We start from the raw sequence: 11,776 nt of genomic DNA on the forward strand, positions 1-11,776 counted from the left end.
GACATTAACCCCCTGCTGAAGCTGTCCTGTTCAGACATCTTCATTAATGAGCTAATGATCCTCACTATTGGTGTTCTTGCTGGCCTGACTCCATTCTTCTGCATCATCATCTCTTATGTGTATATAGTCTTGGCCATACTAAGGATCCCATCCACTGAAGGGAAGCAGAAAGCATTTTCCACCTGCACCTCTCACCTTTCTGTAGTATCTCTCTTCTTTGGAACTGTCTTTGGAGTCTATTTTAGCCCTTCATCCAACCGCTCAGCCCACAGTGACATAATTTCATCTGTAATGTACACAGTGGTGACACCAATGCTGAATCCTTTTATCTACACCTTGAGGAACAGGGATATGAAAGCAGCCCTAAGGAGGATCTTTTAAGTTCACTTCTTGAGGGCTAAGATATCTAAAATAAACCCAAAAATTATGTTTCTCTTCCCTTATGTTCCCCAAACTGAGTAGTGGGAAAGAGCCAACTTCAAAGAATTTTCTTCCCACAGGGGAAGTGCTTTGATTCATTGAGATCTCTATCAAATATCTTAAACTCATTCTCATGCTTTGTCTATCTGTGTTGACAAGTTTGAACCAGAGCAAATCCACTAATGGTACAATAATATAATTCTATTGTTGAAGACTGAAAATAATATAATTTTTAAATTAAAGAATTGAACTTATAGAAGTTTAGTCATCAAGAAACAGATATTATAAAGATACAAATAAATTCCACTTTGATTCCCTTTCTCTACATAATCTGGTCATCAGATTAGAGAATTCTCATCATCTGATTACAGAATGACATCTGGACACTCATTTCCCTATTATTTTACTTTTATTTCCCTTTATCTTAACACTTTAGATATATTCAAATCTCTACCACAACTTGTCACCTTCAGCTAACCCCTTGCTCAGCATCACATGCTATGATAGAGAGAGAGCTCTCTGAAAGTCTGAAGACCTAGTTTTTGTCCTGGTTCCATGGCTAATTTAGCTATAAGCAAGTGTTTGAACCTCAGTTTCCTGTTCTGTATAATAAAGGAGTTGCACTAAATTAATTATGGTCATTTATATTGCTAACTAGAGGTAACTTTCCAGAGTAGAGAGTGGATATTGAGATAGTGATAACCCTCTGCAAGTTATCTCTCACATGCAAATAATTACTTTGATGGGTAGTCTGATGAGCCACTAGTGTTAGTAGGTCTATTTATGAGAGTAAGGAAGGACTAGAACACTACCAACTCAAATTAGTGAGAGTCATTAAAAAATGAGGAACTAAGAATAAGTTAGAGTTACTATCTCAGTTCAAAAAATAATAATTGCCCATGAATGTAGCCTGTTAACACTATGGAACTTCTTAGCTCCCACTACCAGCAGCATCCCTTTTCCTGTTCACCATTTTAAGCTTTTGTCTTTTTCTCTAGACTTAGGAACCAAACAACAACAATAAAACTCATAAAACACACAGAAAGAGACTGGATGCCTTTTTTCAAAAACAACATTAAAAGCTGTAAATCTCAATTCCATTATTTTATAAGCTTGAGTGAAAAGCAACCCAAATAACAGACTATGTGATGATTTCAATTAAATTCAGTTTAAGAATGAATTGACTGAAGCAACCAAGTTAAACCCTAGGAGTTAAGAGAAAATAAAACAAAACCCAAGGAGTTGACCCTGTATCAGAAATGTCAGGGATGGTGGTGTTGTTTACACCAGAAGGAGCTTCCAAATGACACCATACTTTTGGACCTTTGAAGGCAGTTTTCCCAATCCCTCAATCTTATTGGTTTTCCTTTGTTAATTATTTTCAATTAATCTAGCATAAGATTTGTTTGTCCATATTTATTTGATGGTGTCTACCACATTAGATTGTGAGCTCCTCAAGAACAGGAATGGTTTTCACCTTTGCTTGTATCCCCAGCACTGAGCACAGTGCCTGGAACATAGGTGCTTAATAAATAAATAAAATAAAATAGGTATTTATTGACTGACTCTGAAATCCTTTGATGCTGTTATTTGATCCCACCTTACAAGAGTAATCTTGTGACCTTTCTAGCAAATAGTAATTGCCACTTGCAAATGTTCAGTTTGAGAATATAGAAGTCATTGTTTCCTATGAACATGTTTTGTTTGCATACTATACTCTTGTGATGAGAATAAACTGAGTACTCCCACAGTTAGTATGGCAACTCCTTTATGATTTCTAGAACTCCAAAAATTATGCAATATTATATTTTGAAGCCTCCTCATAAGTCATCTAAAACATAGTTCAACAGGAAACACCAATATCCAAAGATGATAGTGAATGAGTAGTCAACAAGATACTTCATCTCTCAGTTCTGGGCATTTTCTCTGGCAGGCCACCGTACCTAGAATGCTCTCCTCCTCAACTCTGACTACTGACCTCCCTGGCTTCTTTAAGACCCAACTAAAATCCCACTTTCTGCAAAAAGTCTTCCTCAACCCTTGTTAATTCCATGCCTTCCTCTTTTAGTTATTTCCTGTATTTAGCCAATTTTGTATATGATTGCTTGCATATTAAAGATTGTAAGCTCCTTGAGGGCAGGAATTGTTTTTTTGCCTCTTTTTGTATCCCCAGTGCTTAGCACAGTGCCTGCCACATAGTAGGTGCTTAAGAGATGTTTATTGATTGAGCAATTCAATCTCAGAAAGACCTTCAAGACCTACCTTCCAAAGCAGCCCATTCCACTTTTAGTCATTTCTAATTGTAAGGAGCATTTTCTTTATGGACAGCCAGGTGGCACAGTGAGTAGTGTGCAAGACCTGGAGTAAGGAAGACTCATCTTCCTGAGTTCGAATCCAACCTCAGACACTTTAGTTTACCGACCTTTTTTTTTTTTTTTTTGCTTCAGTTCCTTATTTGTAAAATGAGTTAGGTTAGAGAAGGAAATGGAAAACACTCTGGTATATTTGCCAGGAAAACTCCAAGAGGAGTCAGACACAACTAACTAAACAAAATTTTTCATGCATGGAGTCTAAAAATCTGCCTTCCTGCGACTTCTACACATTTTTCTAGATCTATCTTTTGCAATTAAGTCTAATCTTCCTATTTTAATATGATTATCTTTCAAATATTTAAAGATAGCTCTTGTGACATCCATAATCAATTTCAATAGCTTTCCTCATTACTGCTGTCATTTCAGTAATCAATGTATTTATTTTAGCCTTGTTAATAGTAAATGTCAACATTCACCTGGTTTATAAAAAGGTCTTTATTCCTTATAAAGACTTGTTTTTCTTACTAGATGCCAACAGGAGCAAAGAAACTATAATTGTAGGTCTCTCTGAATCTGCCCTTAAACTTGTGGCATACTGAAACAGATATTTGGGAATAGTTCCTTTTCTTGGATTTTGTATAAACTGCAAATTACTTACTACTACCATGTGAATTTTCAAAACAAAAAACCAAGTAAAAAAGTAATTGAAGGGGTGGCCAGGTGGCGCAGTGAGTAAGAGCGCTGGCCCCAGCGTTGGAAACCTGGGATTTGTTCCAGCCTCAGATACCCGGCACCCACACAAAAATAACTGGCCGTGTAACCTTGAGCAAGTTACTTAAACCCAATTGCTTTAAAAAAAAAAAGTAATTGAAATTTGGTCCATTATTTAAATAGACAAATTTGAGCTTTCTCAAATTAATACAGATTGCAAATTCCATTTAGGTCATCTGTTGAAGAAATACTACTCTTAAGGCAGAATCTATTGGTGTGTGAAGACTCACAGATTGCTAAGAGTAAAAGCAACAACTATTTACTCAAACTTGCCTTCCCAAACATTGGGTGTTTCTTTTTTATTTAAAATAAAATAAAACTTATTCCAGAGGCCTTAGGGTAGATTTTCAATAAAAAAAGATATTTTTCCCTCAAAATTGTTTGGTCTTCTATCTTATTTTGATTAAGAAGCAGTACTTGACTTGGTAAGCAGATTTCTTGGTAATCTAGATCTCTTGGTAAGCAGATAAAATTTTGATTTTATCACATTTAACTCAATAAAATAAAATAATCTGCACTGTTAAGATTTAGTATGTGGCAATCTTGAGGCAGTTATTATTTTTTAAAAATGCTTGATGAGTATTTTTATAAATAGAGTAACAATTTATTTCTTCTTGCCCATTCATGTTGTGTTTTCTGAGAATTAATTTTAGGGTTTTGCAGATCTTCATTTTATGTAATAAGTTTTCATCACATACACATTATTTTTGTAATCCAGAAACTTAAAATATATATTTGGAATGTATACTGTATACTTTTATCAATAAAGATGATTGTAAAATATTTTTTCTACATTTTCTGTGGGATGGAATGAAGGCTATCTGATAGCCTAAGTATGCATTGTAATGTTAAGGGATTAATAGGAACTGAGGACACTTTTATTCCAATCTTTGGAGACTTAGCTTTGTGCTATGTTGAATTATTTGTGAGCTCTGAGATTACTCGGATTAAATTCTAGGTAAAGGAAATATCAGTGAAAGAAATAGCAATTTGAAAGGCTATCTCCTGCCTAAAATTGAATTGTCTTTATAAACCTAAACCATGGGATGCTTGGCCTTGGGTTACAATTATTGTGATGATTATTGTTATTTTGGAGGCAGCTAGCTAATGTAGGGGATAAGGTGTTGAACCTGGAGTCAGGAAAACTTGAGTTCACATACTGCCTTAGACACTTACTGGGTGTATGACTATAGAAAAGTCATAACCTCTTGTCTTCTGTAGTTCCCTCATGTGTAAAATGGTAATAATAATAATAGGACTTAGTTCTCAAGTTTATAAAGATTAAATGAGATAATACAGGTAGAGTACTTTAGATTAAAAAATTATTATAAATTTTTATAATATAAATTATAAAATGCTAATTAAATTATTATTTCACATTTTGATGATACCTTTTGTTTTTTGTAGATTCAGAAGACAATGTGAGGATGGAGAGAACACAAACAATTAGAAGATAAGGAAAGGGTCCCCACATACTTCTTTTTTTTTTAAAGCAATTGGGGTTAAGTAACTTGCTCAAGGTTACACGGCCAGTTATTTCTGGGTGTGGTGCTAGGTATCTGAGCCCAGATTTGATCCCCAGGTCATCCCGACACTGGAGCCGGTGCTCTTACTTGCTGAGCCACCAGGCTGCCCCACCACACATACTTCTAACACAAGAAATATTTTAGAAGAATCAAAAAAAAGTTCATATTGTTATAGGGTGTTAGCACAGATGGAATGTAAAATGGTTCACGGTGCTGAGTCAAAGACTCCCCAGAGCCTGACTATGGAGGGAAGAAAAACTACAATATCTGGAAAAAAATGGACATGAAGGAAATTTAGTGGAAGAATGAATCACCTGAATCTCCAAAGACACAGGATAGTAGATTCTCTTTAAGAATTTATTTGCAAGTGAATTGTATCAAACATTTAAATATCAACTAGTCCCAATATTAAATAAATTATTTAGAATAATAGGTTATAAAGGGATTCTACCAAATTCCTTTTATGAGATGAATATGAGACCAATACCTAAACCAGGAAGTGCAAAAACAGAAGAAGAAAATTATAGACCAATTTCATTAATTAATATGTATGCAAAAAATAAAATATTACCTAAAAGATTACAACAATATGTTACAAAGAATATGCATTATGATCAACTGAGACATACCAGGAATTCAGGGATGGTTTGACACAAAAAACTATTAACATAATTTATTACATCAATAATAAAAGTTTAAAAATCATATGATTATATCATTAGCTGCAAAAAAAAGCTTTTGATAAAGTTCAATAATCATTTTTTATTTTTAAAAAATACTTGAAAGCATTAGTATAAATGGATCTTTCCTTAAATTGAAAAAAAATCACTTTTCTAAAGCTATCAGCAAGTGTTATTTATAATGGAGATAAACAAGAAGTCTTCCCAATAAGATCAGGTGTGAAGCAAGGATGCCCACTGTCAGCAATATAATTCCATCTTCTATTGGAAACCCTAGCAATAGAATTAAAAGAAGAAAAAGAAACAAGGAATCAGAAAAGGGAATGAGGTAATAAAACTGTCTTTGCAAATGATATGATGATATGCTTGGAAAGTCCCATAGACTTAACTAAAATGTTAGCTAAAACAACTAAAAATTTTAGAAAAGTAACAGGATATAAAGCACATTGACACAAATCACCAGCATTCCTATATGTCACAAACAAAACACTGTAAGAAGAGACAGCAAAAAAATAAAATAAAATACTCCATTTAAAATAACTCTAGACAGTATAAAATACTTGGGAATAAACCCCCCCCCCAAAAAAAAAAAAAACCTCAGGAACTATATTTTTTAAAAATCCATTTTTATGTAAATAAAATTAGACTTAAACAATTGGAGAAATATTAACTGTTCATAGGTGGGTAGAGACAATATAATGAAAATGACAATTTTACCCAAACTAATTTATATATTCAGTGCCATCATAATTAAATTACCAAAAAAAAATTTACTGAATTAGAAAAAGTTATAACAAGAATCATTTGAAAGACAAAATGTCAATAATATCAAAGGGAATAATTTTTTTAATGTAAAGGAAGAAGGTTTAGTATACCAGATCTTAAACTGTATGATAAGGCAGTAATTATCAAACCATCTGGTACTGGCTAAGAAATAAAAAGATAAATCAATGGAATAGAGGGGACATACAATTTATAGCAACAAATCAACACAATAAACTTTTATTTAATAAGTGTAAAGACAAAATTTGGGGATAAGAATTCACTATTTGATATAAAAAGTTTTGAGGAAAACTGGAAAATAGTATGGCAGAAACTAGGCATCAGTATCTTACACCATTTACCAAGATAATGGATACATGTAATGGATACATGTCCTAGATATAAAGAGATTTTACAAGAAAATTAGAACACAGAACATGTTCTTTATCAGACTTATGGATAGGTGAATAATTTATGAATAAACCAGAGATAGAAAGCAAAGTTAGGTGTAAAATGGATAACTTAAATTAAATTAAATTTAAAAGGTTTTGCACAGATAAAACAAATGCAGCCAAGATCAGAAAGAAAACAGAAAATTGGGGAGGGGAGTTAGATTTTATAGACAGTTTATCAGACAAAGGTTTCATATCTAAACTATACAAACTTTATCAAATCTATAAGAATATTAATCATTCCCCAACTGATAAATGGTCAAAGGATATGAACTGGCAACTTTCCAAAAAAGAACTCAAAACAATTTCTAGTCATATGAAATAATGCTCTAAATCATTATTGGTTAAGGAAATGAAAATTAAAACAACCTTGAGATATCAGTTGCCACCTACCATATTGGCTAAAATGATTGAAGGGGGGAAGCAACAAATGTTGGAGGGGATGTAGAAAAATTGGGGCACTAATTGGGAAACTAATTATTGGTGGAACTGTGAACTGATCCAACCATTTTGGGGAACAATATGAATTTATGTCTGAAGAGTTAATAGTTACCTATACCTTTTGACCTAGCAATACTACTACTTGATCTATTTATGAAGACAATCAGGGGGAAAGGAAAAGAACCTATATGTTCTAAAAGGTTTATAACAGCTCTTTTTGTGGTGGCAAAGGATTGGAAATTGCAGGGATGCCCATCAATTGGGGAATGGCTGAATGAGTTGTGGTTGGTATATGATTGTAATGGAATACTACCAAGCTAAAATAAATTATGAGCTCAATGGTTTTAGAAAAACATAGAAAGATTTGCATAGAATAATGAAGAGCCAAATGAACAGAACCAAGAAAACATTATATACAATAATAGCAATATTGTTTTAAGAATGACTTTAAGCAAATGAATTATTTTGTCTATTATAAATACTTAAATTAACTATGAATAAAGACACTATATGCATCTATAGAAAGAACTTATAAATAGAAGTATATATAGAATGGTTTTACATATATGCATGTGTATGTAATAGCAGTCATCTCTAAGGTGGGGATAGGGAAGAAAAAAAGAAACTTACATGATAATTTTGTTGTATATTTGAAAGGGATAGCAAGTTGTGCATAGTACATTACCAGTTTCATGCTCAATTATCTTTTTTATTATACCATGTTATGGAAATGCTTGATTTATTCCATAAATTAAATTTTTTACGAAAGAAGATTCCTAGAGAGTGTACATTGAAAGAAAGAAAGACAAGAAATAAATTAGATGAAAAAAAACCTTCTTAGGAAACAGAACTAGCATATGTGGATCCAGAGCTACTCTATTTTGAGAATCATTTCATTTTGTTCACACATATTTGTCTGTACTCTTCCATTAGTGTCTGCAATGCAAGTAACCCAAAATAGAAGATAGCATAGTATCTTGTTGTGCAACCTGCTCTGAGAAACATTCTAGCCCCTATGCATCTTGTTATGCAGAAACTCCTCCTCCTAAAACTGGATAAAAGGATCATGTAGCACCAATGCAATATTCACAGAGCTGACTGTGACTATGTAAATATGCTGGCATAGTTCTCAGTTGCAAAATATAACAGATTCTCCATATATAAAACAGAAGCAAAACATTTATTCAAACACCAGAAAACCAAATAACACCAGGAAACCAAATCTGTCATACCAACATAAAAGTTAATAACACCACAATGCAGCAAAGAGCCACACCATCATTTAGCCTTCCCACAAACCAACACTCACAAGCCTAGTTTTCTCCCTGGTTGCATCCTCTCTCTCCCACCATCTAGCTGCTCTGACTCCCAGCTTCCTATGGTCTCTGCTCCACCTTTCAGCAAACTCCTCCCACTACAGACTCCATGTGATTACATTCGGCCTATTAGGGAGCAAGGAAGATCTCCAAAAGCAGGGAAAATCTTCAAATTCCCATTATCATTACAGGTCATTGCACCAGATCAGCCTCAAGTCCCAAAACAGAGACCTTGATAAATCAACTTTTACCCCATCCTAAGAACTCCCCATTTGACAAAAATTATTAGGAAAACTGGAAAGCAGTTTAGCAGAAATTAGGCATGGACCAACATCTCACACATTTATTAAGATAAGTTCAAAAAGGATAAATAATTTAGAAATAAAAGCTGTTATTTTAAGTAAATTAGGGGAACATGGGAAAAAAAAGATATCTGACAGATCTATGAATAAAGGAAGACTTTATGACCAAAGAAGTAAAAGAATTTAATATGTTAGTGTTATATTAATAACTTATTGGGGTTATTTTTGTTTTGTTTTGTTTTTTGCCTTTTGGAGGGCAATTGGGGTTAAGTAACTTGCCCAAGGTTACACGGCTAGTATTTTTGTGTGGGTGTTAATAACTTATTGTTAATTCATGATCTACCATTTCCCCCTATTTCTATGAAGACCCAATTCCTCAAAAAAATCAGTGAATCTTTGAAAAACATGGCTGAGTGATGAGATTAGTGAGGTCCCCACCCAACTGGAAAACCTAATTTCTATTTAGAACATAAACAGAACCTAATCTGGGTGAGACCCTTGCCTAGGGAAGAAACCTCTGCCCTTGATCTCCTTCCTTAGACTTTAGGGTAACACACCTCATGAAGGATAAAACTAGCCAGATAGGTCTGGATAGAAATGGTTTCCCCTACCCAGATTGTTGAAAGATGCTGAGTCTCATGATCCAGTCACGTTCTCATCAGGAAGAGCTAAAGACTTTTAGTCCACTTCTTTATTAAATATCCACCAATCAAGGTTGAGTTTCACTTCTCAGGAGAGTTCCCTATCAGAAAGTACACATCTGATTTAAGGCATTTTTTAGTCTGTCTAGGCATCTTTGGTTACTGAAGGAAACCACTGATCATCAATTTATTGATTATTCACTAGCCTAATAACAAGTTGACTATTAATTATCTAGAAACTCTGTCTCTCAGAGATTTATTCATCACACAAGAGAGAGAGATGATCACAAAAAGTATAACGGATAATTTTGATTACATAAAATAAACAGGCTTGTACAAACAAAATTAATGCAGCCAAATTAGAAGGAAAACAGAAAACTGGGGGGATAATTTACAGCAAGTTTCTCTGAAAAGATCTGTAAGGGTCAAGATCAATGTGGGTCAAAGTAAGAGCAAGCACCCTAGCATACCTAGGATGGCTGCTTTTCTAAAGGAAAGCAACTCAAAAAGGGTTAACAATCTTACTTTAATCAAACATATATCATTCACTTAGTTCAGGGGGAAAAGTTAGCACCCTGAACTTCAGAAAATACGAACAGAAATTACAAGCAGACAAAATAATACAGTCAGAGAAAATAACACACTTCAACAGACCAACTGACAAGGCTTCTAACTGTGTGACCATTACACACATACAGTGTTTGTTAGTTACCAGAGAGAAAAGCAACAACATCTGGGTTTGCCCAGTCTCATCTGACCAAATCACACAACTCTTCCCATAAGTGAGCCCCAAAGCAAAAAACCTCACCTCAGAGGTATATATAGCCTTCTCTAGGGTCAGAGAACATCACAACCTTCATGACCCCATTATCTGATTACAAAGTAACAAAAAGTAGATCTTCTTGAAAAACTAGCCTCCCCTAAGCAGGCTTCTCTTTTTGTGCTCCAAGTGAGGTCCATTAAGGGGCAGGGAAGATCTTCGAATTCCTTTACCATTACAGTCAATACTATAATATGGCAAGAATAACTCTAATGTGGATTTAAACTCTAAGAAGAGAGATATAACATCCAGGAAGAAGGAGGTCACACTCCTACTACATTCTGCTCTGGGAATATTGTGTTCAGTCCTGACCACCACATTTAGGAATAACCTTTATAATCCATAGAGCCTAAAGAAAGGAGAAATTGGGATGGTGAAGGACCTCAAGTTCATACCTTGGGAGGATCAATTGAAAGAATTAGAAATGTTTTTCAATGACTTTCTTCAAATATTTGAAGGATGGTCATGTGGAAGAACAATTATATGTGTTCTGTTCTGACTCAAAAGACAAAATTTAGAACAATCAATGGAAGTTACAACAAGGCAAAAAGAGTAGAATAGGTGTCTCAGGAGGCAGTAGATTTCCTCTTATTTGAGGCCTTCAAGCAAAGGCTAGATATTCTAGGTGCACAGGATTAATTCCAAAAGTTGCAGAGGTAATCGTACTTTTCTACCTAGCCCCCCGCATATAGTAGCAAATGCTCTCTAAATGAATAGTTAGGTGGTAAAAGTTCTCTGTACCATTAAAAGACAAAAGCAAAACCTAATTATGCAATACACATATATTCCAGTACATTTTTCTGAAAGCTGTATCATAAACAGACAGCTTTCAGATGAACACCAAATTCAGAGAGCAAATAAACTTCCAAGACATTTCTAAATGGAGGACAAAATACTCTGGGTCTTTAGATTTCCTGGTGTTCCACCAGTCTTCTTCACATAAATATAAGCACTAAAACTCATGGGAAGGTAGTAGGATAATCTTCAGTAACAAACCCAGTAACTAAATGAAGACAAAATACTTTTCACACAAATAAAGTCAGATCTAAACAATTGGGGGGAAAATCAATTGCTCATAGGTAGACTGGGCTAATATAATAAAAATGACAATTCTGCTTAAACTAATTTACTTATTCAGTACTATACCAATCAAACTACCAAAAAATATTTTATAGAGCTAGAAAATATAAAAACAAAATTCATCTGGAATAATAAAAGTTCAAAAATATCAAGGGAATTAATGAAAAAATACAAAGGAAGGTGGCCTAGCAACACCAGATTCCAAATTATATTATAAAGCAATGATCATCAAAAAACATCTGATAGTGGCTAA

The sequence above is a fragment of the Petaurus breviceps genome, unplaced genomic scaffold (genome assembly GCF_028583685.1).
Source record: "Petaurus breviceps papuanus isolate PSGF00001 unplaced genomic scaffold, PetGlider_PUasm1.0 176, whole genome shotgun sequence".
Taxonomy (NCBI): domain Eukaryota; kingdom Metazoa; phylum Chordata; class Mammalia; order Diprotodontia; family Petauridae; genus Petaurus; species Petaurus breviceps.